The sequence below is a fragment of the Zingiber officinale genome, chromosome 10B (assembly GCF_018446385.1).
Source record: "Zingiber officinale cultivar Zhangliang chromosome 10B, Zo_v1.1, whole genome shotgun sequence".
Taxonomy (NCBI): Eukaryota; Viridiplantae; Streptophyta; class Magnoliopsida; order Zingiberales; family Zingiberaceae; genus Zingiber; species Zingiber officinale.
The window spans coordinates 33,378,497-33,394,641 of NC_056005.1; the positions used below are offsets into that span (position 1 = coordinate 33,378,497).

The 16,145-nt window shown below is 41.7% G+C and overlaps 1 long non-coding RNA gene across 1 annotated transcript; it reads right to left on the bottom strand.

Annotated features, from left to right (window-relative positions):
* Positions 1 to 14,190: 14,190 nt before the first annotated feature.
* LOC122030109 lies at positions 14,191 to 15,266 on the bottom strand. Its single transcript, XR_006125311.1, has 3 exons — positions 14,814 to 15,266; positions 14,488 to 14,699; positions 14,191 to 14,237 (listed from the first exon to the last, which is right to left on the bottom strand). It is a non-coding gene; the product is annotated as an uncharacterized LOC122030109 (long non-coding RNA).
* Between the last annotated feature and the right edge of the window lie 879 nt (positions 15,267 to 16,145).

The window sequence follows — 16,145 nt, forward strand, 5'->3', positions numbered from 1 at the left end:
ATGATGTCGTTCTTCTTGGCGATTAGTCCATTGAAGAGCTTCCTTGCTCTGATACCACTTGTTGGAGGATCGGTGGTCGGCTTGAAGGGGGGTTAGATAGCTAGGCCACCCCCAAATCGATTTCTTCTCTACACAAGGGTACTCTTCCTCTTTACAAGATGGAGTTAGAATTAGAAGGAAGAGAATTGACTTGGGAGCTTTGGGCACAGAATAGGAGTTAAACTACAAGCATCAGTAACCTCCTTAATGCCCCAAAGCTCTCCTTAAATAAGAGGAGAGAGTTGATCACTAATCAGCTCAAACCTCGACACCAGTCGACTGGTCCAAGCACCAGTCGACTGGTGTGCCGTTGGGCCTAGCCAACGGCTCTCTGCAGAAATCCAAATCCTGCCAACGGCTATGTACCAGTCGACTGGTCTCAGGACCAGTGACTGGTCCCCGTAGCCGACAAGCACAGAATGCTTCTGTGCATTCTATGAAGTTGGATCAGTCGACTGGTCCCAGTACATTCACTCCTCTCATCCTTTCTGGAGTCGCCTTTGAAATCCTCTTCCTCGGCCTTCGTCCCTCAGATGCACCTAAGCCCGCGGCTCCTCTCCGTGCCATCCTTCACGCTGCCTTGAAGTCCACTTCCCTCGGCTCCACTCCATTGCTCCTCATCCGGCGGTCCCTCGGATGTCTTCCACACCATCCTTCACCGACTCAAGGATCCGAGCCCTTGGATGAGTTTCTCATACTTGGTCGTACCAAGTTCTCATGTGTTCCACCAAGTCCTGCAAGACTCAAACACATATCAAATACATATAAAAGCCTAACTTAAACTCTTTGACACACACATCAAAACCTAGGTCGATTGCACCAATAGAATCCTCCAGTAGGGTCGACCGTGATCAGTGGTTGACCCATCATATGCAATATATGCTACACCAAGTAGATAAGTACTAAAAGAGTACTAATACATATCATATCTAACTATCATAGATAACCATATGAGTACTAAAAGAAGTGCATGATAACAATAACAAACATACCTCCTATAGTTGGAGATGTCCTGCTATTGTCTGGTCCCAAAACCTGAAAAGTCACATCGAGAAAATCAAAACACGAAATCCAAAATACAAGAAAAGAGGCATCGTAAATTTGTGTCTTTGACACCAATAAATTGTCACGCCCCAGAGGAGTCTCTGCCAGAGGAAATCCGGCAACATCTCCCCTGTACCGGTGATAATCTGAAGCATGAATACATCAACACACAAAATATCTTAGCCCACACGGTTGGAATACACACAACCACGTAGTTATATATATATTAAACATCCCTTACGGTTGTACTAAAAACACAACGAAAAAACAAACAGAATCCCAAACAACCAAAACAACACAATGCATGCTGGCACGACTTAAACACAAATACAACACTAAAATCAAAGAAAATAGTCACATGGCTAAACACCAATACAATGCTAAAACATTTAAGAATATATATATAAAAGAAATCAAAACGAAGTAAAACCGTCTTCGAATGTGATGAGGGACCGGCAGACAGGATACCTCTAAGCAACTGTTTAAACATCTACCTGTAATAGGAATAATGCAACAGGGTGAGTTCAACAACTCAGTGGAATTCAAGCTGACATACATAGTAAAAGATAACTACCAGTGATAATCATGGAGTACAGTCTCCTGACTAATAACAAAAAATTAAAAACTGAACAAGGGGAGAGGAACTATACTCACCAAGGGCTCCTATCCTGATATAAGGGTCGTCTGACCAAAATACATAATGTATCCTATATGCATGTCAAACATATGCATCCATAAAAATACAATATCCAAAGTGCAGCAATCATAAATAATAAATGCAATCCATGCATATGATGCAAAAATGATATGGTCACCCCTGACACCAATCAGCCATCTCACACACGATGGTGAGACCGAGTGGATAGGGCTATGACAACTGTGCACTCTGCCATCACTACTCCTGAGTGACCGAGTGGATAGGATGCTGTCAGAGTACACCTATCCTCCTACCCCAAATAGAGTGGGGGAGCTCAATGCTCTCATCTCCCTGAGTCAGTCCAGAGGAGGGATCTCTGCCTGCTACCACGCTGCAGTCAACACTACCCATGAGTAGACTATCGGAGCCTAATAGAGCAAACTGCACACACCTTGCCTGATGTACCACTAACCCATAAGTGGTTGTATGTGCAGATCATGTAACTGGCAATGTGCTTAACAATAATAGAGCCGACAATCGCTTAGCATACAATCATACAAGATGGTGCATGACACTAAGCATGTAAATCCTGACAGTATACACTTCCATATAATATGTAACAAAAAGGAAACAAATCTATACAATGATCTAAGTATCATAAATCTAGGTACGTAAATCAGGTGAGTCAATTAACTAGTCTGGTACACAGTAGGGCAATGTATGTCACTACTTCTATGAACAAAAGTACACATGACAACAATCAAGAGAATATATGCATGAATGCATAACATGCAACAAATAAGGCATGCTATAGGTAACATGTAGTGGCAGACCAAACAGATATAAACATAACTATTACTACTAGTTATAACCTACTAAGCATATCAGAAAGACAATATCAAAAGATAAGTCAAAGGTACCTGCCTTTAACTGAAGATCGTATCAGAATAAAATCTACGTTGTGCTGCTCGTCTCGAAGCAACATCCTGCAAATCACATGATTATAATTTAGCTAATTACATATGCAACAACTAGCTAAATCTTAACCCAAACTAATTAGGGAACCCCTAATCAAATCATCCATGAATCCTTTAATCTTTCCAAAACACTCCACATCTTATAATCAATCCAATGATCCTTGATATCGATCATGAACTCTTCTATTAATCATCCTTTCATCAACTGATCCATACATGGAAATCCACCCAATTAAATCGCAATATCAATTTAATGATTCTATTAATCATAATATCAATTTAATCAACACTCCATTATAACAAATCATAATACTAATCTCATAATCCTAATAATGATCATGTAACCTTCTACATCAACCAAATCAACAAGATAACCATCCTGAATCAATTACCCCATAAACAAATCACAATTGCATTGGATTAAGCATACCATAATCAAATTAGGTTAAACTAACTTGAATCAATCCCAACAACTCAAATCCACTCAAGCATTAGATCACCACTAAATAGAATTAGGACACCTTATCCATTCCACAAATAGAATCAAATCTAGTTCATATACAAAATTACCTCCACAACTTACCCAAATCTGATTGCACCATTGTTGACCCACGACCGGAGGTGTTTGCTGTCGCAACTCAATAGCCGAAGCTAGGTTAAACTGCTGATCTCCCAAATCGACAAACCTAAATCACAATCAACACATTCACATTCAAGCATTAGACCCAATTCTTAATCCATAGTCTAATTCTAACTTCTAATCAGATCTAAGATAGGTTAATCAAAGTTTAGTCTAAGGAATTAGTTACCATTCAGTCGGTAATGCCCACCACAGCTCATGACGGCGACCGAAGATGAGTAGAGTGGAGAAATCAGGCAATGACCTTGCTATGGAAGTAGTCATTGCTGCTCAGGGACCGCAAATAAGAGGAGCAGCACACTAGATTCGAAGGTCGAAAAAGGATCATCGACAGTTGGTCGAAGGGAATAAAACTAAATGGCAGTTGATCGAAGGAGTGGGTGTCGGCGTCGATTGGGAGGAGGAAGAGGAACGACGACAGTGAGACCAGGAAAGAAGGTTGGCAAAGGGTTGCACCAGTTGTTGGGCTCGCGATGGTCAGCGTCGGACCATGGCGGTTGACGACGACGCGAGAGAGGATGATCGGCAATTTTGGATTCGAGAGGAGATCGGGAGAGGAAAGGTGGCATCGAACCTCCCATGGCCAGCGATGTCGAGGGCTGGCAACGTCAGCGCCGGCGTCTCACAGGTCAGGGCGGCGCAGCGTCGCGTGAGGGAGATGAGGAGAGGAGAAGTTTTAGTTACGAGGAGAAAAGATCGGAAGGGAAAAGAGGGAATCGGGAAGCTTAGGGTTCGGCACATGGGGAGAAAGAAAGAAAAGAAAAAGAAAAGAATAGGAAAAGAAAAATGAACTTAGGTTTGCTTAACAACCCCTAAGTACACTCCTCAATCAACTTCCACTTTTGGGTATTCCAAACAGATTTTTCCCATGTCTATAAATGCATCCCCTTAAACTCATTATACGAGCTCCGATTAAATCCCAGAAATTTTTTAAAAATTCCTAAAAATTTCGTTAATTCTATTTGCCTATTAAATCTTGTTATTTCATTATTATTTGGGTGTCATATTTGTTGGTGCAATATCTTTTAAGTCAAGGTTGACCTGGTTGACCAAGCTTGAGTCTTGGTTTGAGTTTTGATGTTTGACAATATATTGGGTTTAGATGATATGGACAATACAGGTGCAGTGGTTCATTTGGGGAGATTGTTGATACAATTCCCGCTTGGTCAAGGTTGACCGGGTACTTGACTGGAAAGTCCTGGTGAGTGAAGTCAGGCAGAAGAAAGTCCTAGTAAGTGAAGCTAGGCAGAGGAAGTCCTGGTGAGTGAAGTCAGGCAGAAGAAAGTCCTGGTGAGTGAAGCCAGGCAGGAGGAAATCCTGGTGAGTGAAGCCAGGTGAAAATCCTAGTAAGTGAAACTAGGTGAAAGTCCTGGTGAGTGAAGCCAGGCAATTGGAAAGTCCTAGTGAGTGAAGCTGGGCAAATGGAAATCCTAGTGAGTGAAGCTAGGTGAAAGTCCTGGTGAGTAAAGCCAGGCAAGGGAAATCTAGATGGGTCAAGGTTGACCAGACATCTGGTGGAAGTCCAAGTAGGTCAAAGGGATTGACTAGATACTTGGCATAAGGAAATCCAGATGGGTTAAGGTTGACCAGACATCTGGTGAAAGTCCAAGTAGGTCAAAGGGATTGACCGGATAATTGGCAAGAGGAGAAAAGTCCAAGTGCGTCAAAGGGATTGACCAGACACTTGGTGAGAGAGTCCTAGCTGGTCAAGGGTGACCAGATGCTAGGTTTTATGTACCAACAAGTCATGGTTGACTGGATGTTGGTTTAGGGGGCTTTGGAATTGGTTTGGATGAAAACCAAGATCTGGATCGATCAGCCGATCGATTGGATCATGCTCAATCGATCGACCAATCGATCGGGTGAGTCCCCGCGACAAAGCTCCTCCCAATCGATCAGTGGATCGATTGGGGAGAAGCATCGCGCGAACAAAACACCTCTGGATCGATCGGTCGATCGATCCAGAGCCCCCAATCGATCAGTGGATCGATTGGGAGGCGCGACTTCGCGCGATAAGCCCTGGATCGATCGACTGATTGATCCAGGCATTTTTTCAGAGCACAGAGGCGCTCTGGATCGATCAGTCGATCGATCCAAAGCCTCCCCGATCGATTGGGAGCAATCCAATCGATCGGGATTTGACCGTTGGCGTCGTATTTAACTGCAGGCGTTCGATTCCTTTGGCAGAACTCTACGGCCATTCCTCCCGATCTTCACAGGCGACTTTATAGCTTCTCCACAGAGCTCTCCACGCCAGATCTTGAAGATTCTTGGAAGTTTGTCCAAGTCAAGAGGCGAAGAAGAGAAGTTAGGGTTAGGGCTTTTACTGCACTTATTGTAAGATTTTGCTTGTTCTTTACTACCCTTTCTTTCTTCCTATATTGAGAGTCTTGTAGCGCTTCTCCGCCTTTGGTAGTTACCATAAAGGAGTGTTATTCATAGTGGAGGGTGCGTGAGTGTGTGGATCCTTGGATTAGTCACCTCTTGTGAGGTGGATACCAAGTAAAATCCATTTGTTAGCGTTGTTGTAGTTGTTTCTTGTATTTTCGCTGCATATCCTTGAAGAAACAAGCAACGTCGACCACGAAGATCGCACTGAGCTATTCACCCCCCCCCTTAGCTCTATATTTGGTTCCAACAAGTGGTATCAGAGCGAGGTTGCTCTTCACCATAATCATTACCGGAAGGGGCAAACATAACAAGAAGAGCTTGAGGGTGAAGAAGTTGGAGCAAAATTATCAAAGTCAAAGAATTCAAGAAGCTCAACTTCAAGATGCAATTCCAAGATGAACTTGGATTTGACACAAGGGTGGCTCTACCATACACATCTACAGGCTTCAATCTTTAGAAAGTAAGGATCGAGAATTTCTTGATGGTGAAGATAGAGCAATAGTTTGCTCTTATGGAAGGCTTCGAAGCTCCAACAAACTCCAAGGGCAAAGTCCTCAAGAAAAGCAAATGAAGCCCGGAGCAAGTCCAAAGGTGCGAAGCAAATGACAAGGTAACCAAACTATTGGTTAATTTATTGCCTAGCACAATTCTATGCAAAATTGGACAATATGAAGATGCCAAAGAGCTTTGGAGCAAGTTAGCTAAGCTTCATGAAGAACCCTCCACCGTACCGAATCAAGAGGAATCCAAAGAGGGTGACTCATTGGAGCAAGACTAAGAGGAGGACTCCGAAGTTGAGAGATGCTCAACTTCCGAAGAAGAAGTCCAAGGAGCCTCATCTTCAAAGGAATGCAATGAAGAAGGCAAGGAGGGAGCATACTCCTTGTTCCATATACAAGATGAAGATGAAGAAGCCTCCACCTCTAGGATTGAGGGGGAGCAATCTTTGGTGACGCCGGATCAAGAAGAAGGAGAAGCTTCTACATCCGGGTCAAGAGAAGAAGTAGAGAAAAAAGCTTTCACCTCCACAAGTCAAGCTAAATCAATGGGAGGAAAATCATTTGCGGATCAAGAGGAAGCCTCTACCTCTAGATCCAAAGGAGAAAGTGTCATCCCTACACATGAAGGTATAAGTGTGTCAATTAATAAAAAAAATCATATCATATGCTTTGAATGTAGGGAACATGGGCATTACAAGAGTAAATGCCCTAAATTGGCCAAGAAGAAAGGCCAAGTGGCACAAAAGGGCAAGGAGAAGCCCAAGAAGACCGCTCCCGGAATCAAGAAGAGCAAGGAGCACATTGTGTGCTTCTCTTGCAATCAAAAGGGACATTATCGGAGTCAATGTCCCAAGGGGAAGAAGGCGGTCAAGGCTCAAGGAGGAAGCTCAACCCAAGGGGGAGCCTCCAAGGTAAAAAGGAAGGTATCATTCATTGAACCTATCCCCTTAAATAATGGTAAAAAGCATGATAGTTCTAATTTGTATCATTTCAATGCTATTTACAATGAAAATAGGAGGCATGATAAAGTTAAGGAAAATTATGTAGCTTATCATGCTAAAACTTCTCAACCTAGGTTTAGAAAGGTAGATAGGAATTTAGGCAAGAACCCTAAGGATTCTAGGTATTTGCCTAAGAAGAAGAAAAATCAAGGTTTTAGTGAAAAACCTAAGGTTGAAGAATTATGGAAGGAAAATCAAGTCTTGAGATCAAGACTTGACAAATTAGAGAAGACTCTTAGAAAAATCACAAATATGACACAAGGGTCCAAGAGTCAAAACCTAGGTCTAGAAGTATCAAAGTCATCCAATGGTTATAAGGGTCTGGGATACAAACCTAAAACTAAGAAGGATGTAATTTCTTACCATAGGGTTCCATATAGCTATGAAACCAACCCTAGGCCTAGTGGGCAAGCCAAAAATACTAGGGAGGTTATCCCTAAGAGTATTTTTGCAACAAATGTGACTAAGACTTCTAAGAAGTCTAAGAAAGTCACTAAGAAGGTCACAAGGTAAGAAATTCCTAGGGTTGACCTAGAAAATGTGACCAAGGCTTCTAAGAAGTCAAACAAGGTCACTAGGAAGGTATCTAGGGAGGTTATCCCTAGTGAGTACCTAGAGCATCCAAGGAGCACCAATAGGTTTTGGGTTCCTAGGAGCATCTTCTCTACCCCATAGATGGGTTAGAGAGTGTCAATTCTAAGTGGAAGGGTAGTTAACCCAATCATGATAAAGTTGACACTCAATGAGCATTTTCAAGGTTATTATTAACCTTTAAAAATGAAGAGGATAAAGGATTTACTCTTGGAAAGAGTAAAATGTATCATATTTTGAGAAATTGGATGAAAGCTTAAATGACACAATTTGAGAAAATCATAAGAACTACCAAGTTGAGATTTTGGTATATTCTTAAGAAGTTAAAGGCAAATTTAAACTTTAGCTCAAAATTGATTACTCTTTGAAAGAGTAAATTGTGCCAAAATTTGAGGAATATGCTTAATTTAAATTGGCACAAATTAGGAAAAACAAAAGAAATGTCAAATTTGGTTTTTGACATTTTCTTCGAAAAATTGGGCAATCTAGGGTTTAAATTTTTAAGTTAACTAAGGGTTAAGGATACTTAGGTAGGTAATCTAGGTATTTTATCTATGCTAACTTGCCATGCTTTGCTTGCCCATCAAATGTCATGACATCATATTTATTTATTTGTGTTTGCACTCATGCCTTATTATGAAAAACACAAAAATACCATGTCATGTCATCCATACATCATATAGTTATACGAAATTTTCTTTTGAAAATTATTTCTTTTCGATGTATGTCATAACATCATCATGCATCATTTTAATTCCTTGTTTATTAAGGACTAATGGCATTAATTAACAAGTAACATCCTTGGTGAATGTCTAGTATTCAAAAATGTCTAGATAGATATGCATGATCCCTAGATTAGGGCAAAACCAAACTTTACATCTCACAAAGACCCATAAGGTGACTTGTATGTGTATTAGTGCACTTTAGATACAAGTGAGATGTTAGGATGAACAAAACTCAAGATGTTGATTTAGTGCATCCCTTTGAGTTTTAAGTTCATCAAAACACATAGTTATGTGTTTTTTCCATCATTGGGAAAGCTAATGTACAAGTCATGTGCATTAAGCCCAAGGAACATGGTGGGATATTGGTTTTGAAAATCATTTTAAAATACTTTTGGAAAACCTTGATGAACACTATCTTTTGATAGTGATCATCATTGAATAGTTGAGCACAAACTAGAAGAAAACACTAAAATTTTTGTAAGTTTTCTAGTTTGTGTCAATCCTTGAAAATATGAAGTATTTTCTTAGAAAACTATTTTTCCATGATAATATATGGCCTAAATAATGTCTACAACGATTTTTATGATTTTTGAAATCTTGTAAAAATTTTAGGGGTTTCTGAAATTGGCTGGAATCGAATTTCAGCAATTTCAAGTCTCCAATCGATCACCCGATCGATTGGAGTGCCTCAATCGATCAGCCGATCGATTGAGAAGGTCATTCTCGCGAGAAGAAACTCGCTGGATCGATCAATCGATCGATCCAGACTGGCTAAATCGGTCAGTGAATCGATTCAAGGCAGTTCAATCGATTGGGACCCAACTCCAATCGATTGAGGAAGCTGATTTTGGCTGGGAAAGCCTGACTTCAGCATTTCAAACCAAGTTTAGTCTAGGTAACCATTCCAAACCCATCAAAATACATTTGTATACATACAAAGGGGGTTTTCATGTTGAAAACAAGGATGGATTGGTTGAGGAAGACTAAATTGAAGTTTAGGTTGAGGTTTGCTTCAAATTTTGAACATTTGACCCTCTAAACTTCTAAATTTGGGTTTCCTAAAGGTTTAGGGATTCCAAGTCATTGTTGGTGTAATGACAGAAGGTACGACCATGTCTTTAGGGGGAGTTACTCTTTAAGGACATGAAAATTTATTTTTCATACACCTTGGAAGGTGGTTAACCTTCTTTTAGAGAAAATGCTCAAGGTTGGGCATTGAAATTAATGGGGAGTGGATATCCTCATTGTTTAAGTGGAGTTTGCTCATGGATGAGCATTTGATACAAATGAAGGGCATGGGACTTTCATTTGGGTTATTCAAGTGGTCAATGCTCAAGGATGAGCATTGATGATAATGAAGGGTATGAGATCTTCATTATCGTATTGATCACAACGAGTGAAGTTATGAACAACGATAAGCAACTCTTCAGGGGGAGAGGTTGTGGTTGATATGTGCCCAAAGATGGGGGCATGTTTATGATGTGTGCCAATAGGGGGAGAATGCATGGTTAAGTTAGGCCTTCAGTACCTAAAGGGGGAGTTTGCCCTCTAGAAAAGGAGAAGAATGAAGGGAACCATCATTTAGATATTGGCATGAAGGGAGTTGAGGCTATGGGATTAGCCTAATTTCCTAACTTAACATGTGGTATTGTCAAACATCAAAAAGGGAGAGATTGTTGGTGCAATATCCTTTAGGTCAAGGTTGACCAAGCTTGAGTCTTGGTTTGAGTTTTGATGTTTGACAATATATTGGGTTTAGATGATATGGATAATGCAGGTGCAGAAGTTCATTTGGGGAGATTATTGATACAATTCCCGCTTGGTCAAGGTTGACCGGATACTTGACTGGAAAGTCCTGGTGAGTGAAGTCAGGCAGAAGAAAGTCCTAGTAAGTGAAGCTAGGCAGAGGAAAGTCTTGGTGAGTGAAGCCAGGCAGAAGGAAATCCTGGTGAGTGAAGCCAGGTGAAAATCCTAGTAAGTGAAACTAGGTGAAAGTCCTGATGAGTGAAACCAGGCAGTTGGAAAGTCCTAGTAAGTGAACCTGGGCAAATGGAAATCCTAGTGAGTGAAGCTAGGTGAAAGTCCTGGTGAGTGAAGTTTGGCAAGAGAAATCTAGATGGGTCAAGGTTGACCAGACATCTGGTGGAAGTCCAAGTAGGTCAAAGGGATTGACTAGATACTTGGCATAAGGAAATCCAGATGGGTTAAGGTTGACCAGACATCTGGTGAAAGTCCAAGTAGGTCAAAGGGAGTGATCGGATACTTGGCAAGAGGAGAAAAGTCCAAGTGCGTCAAACGGATTGACCAGACACTTGGTGAGAGAGTCCTAGCTGGTCAAGGGTGACCAGATGCTATGTTTTATGTACCAACAAGTCATGGTTGACTGGATGTTGGTTTAGGGGGCTTTGGACTTGGTTTGGGCGAAAACCAAGATCTGGATCGATCAGCCTATCGATTTGATCATGTCCAATCGATCGGCCAATCAATCGGATGAGTCCCTGCGACAAAGCTCCTCCCAATCGATCAGTGGATCGACTGGGGAGAAGCATCGCCCGAACAGAACACCTCTGGATCGATCGGTCGATCGATCCAGAGCCCCCAATCGATCAGTGGATCGATTGGGAGGCGCAACTTCACGCGATAAGCCCTAGATCGATCAACTGATCGATCCATGCATTTTTTTCAGAGTACAGAGGCGCTCTGGATCGATCAGCCGATCGATCCAAAGCCTCCCCGATCGATTGGGAGATGTTGGTTGCTACTCGCGTTCGATTCCTTTGGCAGAACTCTCGGCCATTCCTCCCGATCTTCACAGGCGACTTTATAGCTTCTCCACAGAGCTCTCCACGCCAGATCTTGAAGATTCTTGGAAGTTTGTCCAACTCAAGAGGCGAAGAAGAGAAGTTAGGGTTAGGGCTTTTACTGCACTTATTGTAAGATTTTGCTTGTTCTTTACTGCCCTTTCTTTCTTCCTATATTGAGAGTCTTGTAGCGCTTCTCCGCCTTTGGTAGTTACCATAAAGGAGTGTTATTCATAGTGGAGGGTACGTGAGTGTGTGGATCTTTGGATTAGTCACCTCTTGTGAAGTGGATACCAAGTAAAATCCATTTGTTAGCGTTGTTGTAGTTGTTTCTTGTATTTCCGCTGCATATCCTTGAAGAAACAGGCAACGTCGACCGCGAAGATCGCACCAAGCTATTCACCCCCCTCTAGCTCTATATTTGGTCCTAATAATATTTTACAAAGAATGTGTGATAAGACATGAATGAAAAACATACCAGGGTTACTCGAAAAAAGGGGAGAAAAGAATACGTGGCGCTCACCCAGGAAGAGGCATTTATGATAGACAGAACAAATCGAATCATACACTGAACCACCATATCTTCGAATATTCTCTTTCCGTTGAAGGATCAATTACCAATAAGACCATTGGGAAAAATCATGTAAATCTTAAAATATAGACGAATAAACAAAACTTGTAAATAAGGAAGCTACCCTGATTGATTGTAATCCCAACCGACTGTGTGCGTAGAAGAGAAGCCTAAAGTCCGGTCGAACTCATATTCGGTTGGGTGTACACATGGGATCCCTCATTCGACTAATCCTCACACGATCGACCACAAGAAACACTTAGCAAGGTAAAAAGCATAATCAAATATAAACACAGAACTTTACATCAACAGTAGTAATGTTACAATCATAACTCTTAAACTTCAATAAACAAATACAGCAAATAAGCAAACTTCTACTAATTTTGCTACCTGCAGTAAGTGAATTATTCTGCCCATTTCAAGTAGGGGACGGGTAAGCCGACTCATTATCATGTTCTGTGGGATGAAAACAAACTTTCTAAAGATCAGGAATATTTTACCCAATATGGTTGCCGATAGGAAATTCTGTCATCCAACGAAATTTAACTTTTATTTTGAACCACCAGATTATTCTTCCCATCCTAGGTATGGGCATGTAATAGAATGACAGCCTGGATAAAAGGGAGAAGCTCATCCTATACTCTTGCGTTTGTGTGACTCACCCTCTGAGACATGTTGTCACGCCCCGGAGGAGTCCCTGTCTGAAGAAATTTCGGCAACATCTCCCTTGTACGGCGGACAATCTGAAACTTTACTACATCACCATATACCTCAGCCACATGTGGCTGGAATAAATAACAATAATAAACAAACCACAACATATAGACATCCACGCAGTTTAATAAGCAATGATAATAAGACTCAAAATCCACCCTACTCAACTACACCCATAAAGCTCAAAACCGATGTCCTACTCCACTACACTTATAAAACATAAATCACAACGAACTTACCTCTTCTGCCCTCTAGGCAGGCATGTAGTAAAAACAAATCCAAATAAAAGTCATCCACAAGTAAAACAATCCATACAAGATCCAAAGTATCCAAAACAAAACAAGTCTAAACATGGTCCAATAAAGAAGAAAACCAAAAGATCAATAATGCCCTCGTGGTATGCAGGGGACTAGCGACTGGAACTCCTCCAACAGCCTCAACCTGAAAATAGTAAATATCCACGGGGGTGAGTCAACTCCTCAGCGGGTAACAACTGATATGCATAATAAAGAAAATAACATCTAGCACAAATCATGCGTACAGTCTCCTGATACTAGAAGGATAAATGTAACTGAAATAAGCAGGAGAAAACTGTACTAACCAGGACCAATGTACAAGTACAATAGGGTCGTCAGACCGAGAGTGTCATAATCCTGTATGCATGTCAATCATATGCATCCATATAAATACAGCAAGTAAATGCAGCAAACACAAGCAATAAATGCATCATGCATATGATGCCAATGACATGGTCACCCCCGGCGGTACCACGCACCACGCACAATGGTGAGTCCAGGGTGGGTAAGTGACAACCGTGCACTCGGCGTCATTGCCCACGATGGTGACCGAGTGGGACGGGATCTTTGTCGGAGTACACACATACTCCTACCCCAAATCATAAATGGGGGCGAAATGCTCTCATCTCCCGTACGATGACGGGAGGAATCTCGGCTACCACGTCACACTACCCATGAGCGGACCAGCGGAGCCAAACAGCAGAACTGCCACGGCTACCACGCTGCTATACTAAACCAACGGAGCCAAACAGAAGGAACTGTCACGGCTACTACCTGAGTCACTGCAGACCAACGAGGCAAAGCAGAATCACACACCGTCGATATACCATAAACCCACGAGTGGTGGTGTGTACGGATATATGTGGCTATGTGCTCGATAATAATGGAGCAATCACATGTAATCATGCAAGATGATGCATGACACTAAACATGGCAATATCATGAACAGCATAACAATAACCATATAAATAAATACAAAGTATGTACCACAGGACAATGTATCAAATAGAAGGTACACCGATCAGATAGGGTATCAAATAAACCCTAGGTCCTGAACATAATGTATAATATGGTTGTGTCACTACCTCCAAAGCCTGTATGATCAGGTAAATAATAACATGCAGTGCATAATAAGTAAACAAACAAACATGTAACAGATCATGTAGTGACCAACTGAAATAAATGGAAAACACAATCATTGCTATATGTTAAACACATTATTATGCATATCAAAAGACATAAGTCAAAGTACCCTCCTCCAATCGAAAAGTCCAAACTGGTAGTCGAGATACACGTCTCGTGTCAAAGTCCTGTATCGAACATATAAACATATTTTATTTCGATACAATTCTTATAAATAGCTAAATAAAACCTCTAACCCTAAAATTAGGGTAATACCCTAATCATATCACCATCATCCTTTCTATAACCAAAGTACTACATACCAACATATTCTAACACAAATTCCAATACCTTCATTGATCGAATTAAAACCAACTCGCCCACATCAATAATCCAACAGCCAAAGTACCAAAACCAATTGCTAAAGTTAGTGTTTACCTCTAATATAGCAACAGGACAACAAAACAATCCCCTGTGATCTGTGAAGAAAGAGTTCACTGTTCCTTCATCATCTCAACACCAACATCCATAATTAGCCAAATTATCCCTGAAATGCACTATCATCTGAATTTCAATTTACCTCAACCATGACCTAAATGCACCTCAAGGAAGGGATGATCAAGAACAGAGAAGAATATCCAAGTTATGATCTGGAAACACAATAAGAACTGATCTGAGATTCTCCTCCCGATCCAGAACAGCAAGAAGATCACAAGGAAATCAATTACACGATTCCTAATTCCACAGCAAGTTAGACCACCTACCTTAAGGATCACTACTAGGCACGGCAGGAAGTATGTAGGTGAACTCGAGCCCTAGGCCAATCTACACTGCTCGGAAGGAAGGAGGGCGCTGGAAAGGGGCGCCGGCGGCCGGCTGTCGTCACTAGGGCAGAGGGAAACAGTAGCGCTAGGACACAAGGGAGGTCGGCAGCGCTGCTCCGTGCGACGATGACGGCTAGGGCTCGGATGTCGGTGCTCGGCACACAAGGCCGACAGTAGGTCGGTGGTGGCAGATTCGTCGCCGACGCTTGGGAGAAGAGGAGTGCGGCGTCGAGCGGTAGTGCGATGAATAGAAGACTAGGCACGGTGAGAAGAGGTTGTATGGGAAGAAGAAAAGGAATATGAGGAGGAAAACCATCGACGGTCGACGGTTAGGGCACGGGTTGTGACGGGGAGAGAAGAGGGGCGCGCGGGGGTTTCGGAGAGGAAAGGAAATGAAGGAAAAGAAATAAAAAATAAAAAGAAACGGGAAAGGAATTATAAATATAAACATTTCCTCGCTTAAATGGGTAGCCTAAACAGGCTTTCCCGGAACCCCGTTTTATCCCCGTAAACTCGTCTATACGAGCTCCGAAAAATTCCGGAAAAATTTCCAGAAATTCCTGAAAATTCCCTTATCTTTATTCGTCATTTTTTCGGTATTTTACATTCTCACCCACTAATAAAAATTTGGTCCCCAAATTTTGTTATCTACCATCAGCAAATACTAACAACATGTAAAGAGTACAAAATGCTGAACGGTAAATTAAATCACATACCTCAAGTGAAGAGATGGGGATATCGAGCTACCGATCCAAACAACCTAGGAATACCGAAATCATCCAGTCCATGAAAACATCTAGGGCTTTGTAAGCCTAAATGGTAAAACTTAGAACTCATAATGCCCGTACAACAGGGTACTCAACTACAAGATCCCCGACAACAAATCTGAAATCTAATCACCAACAATATAAATCACCAAAGAATAAATCCTCTAGTGTGAGAGTAACGCTCCATCATAGGAAATACTACATATGTGGGAGCAACGCTCTACCACAAGAAATCCTCAATATGTGGGAGCAACGCTCCACCACAACCCCATCCATGACATGTGGAAGCAATGCTCCACCACAACAATCCATAAATATCGCTAGAGCATTGGTAAGCCCAAATGGCATTACCAAAAACTCATAATGGCCGGAATGTGACCACCCTCGGCTGACAATCAACAGTGGCATGATATGGGGACAAACAATCTATGCCAAGAATAATATCAAAGTCGACCATTTCCAATACTAACAGATCTACCGTAAGTATCATGTTGCCAAAATCTAA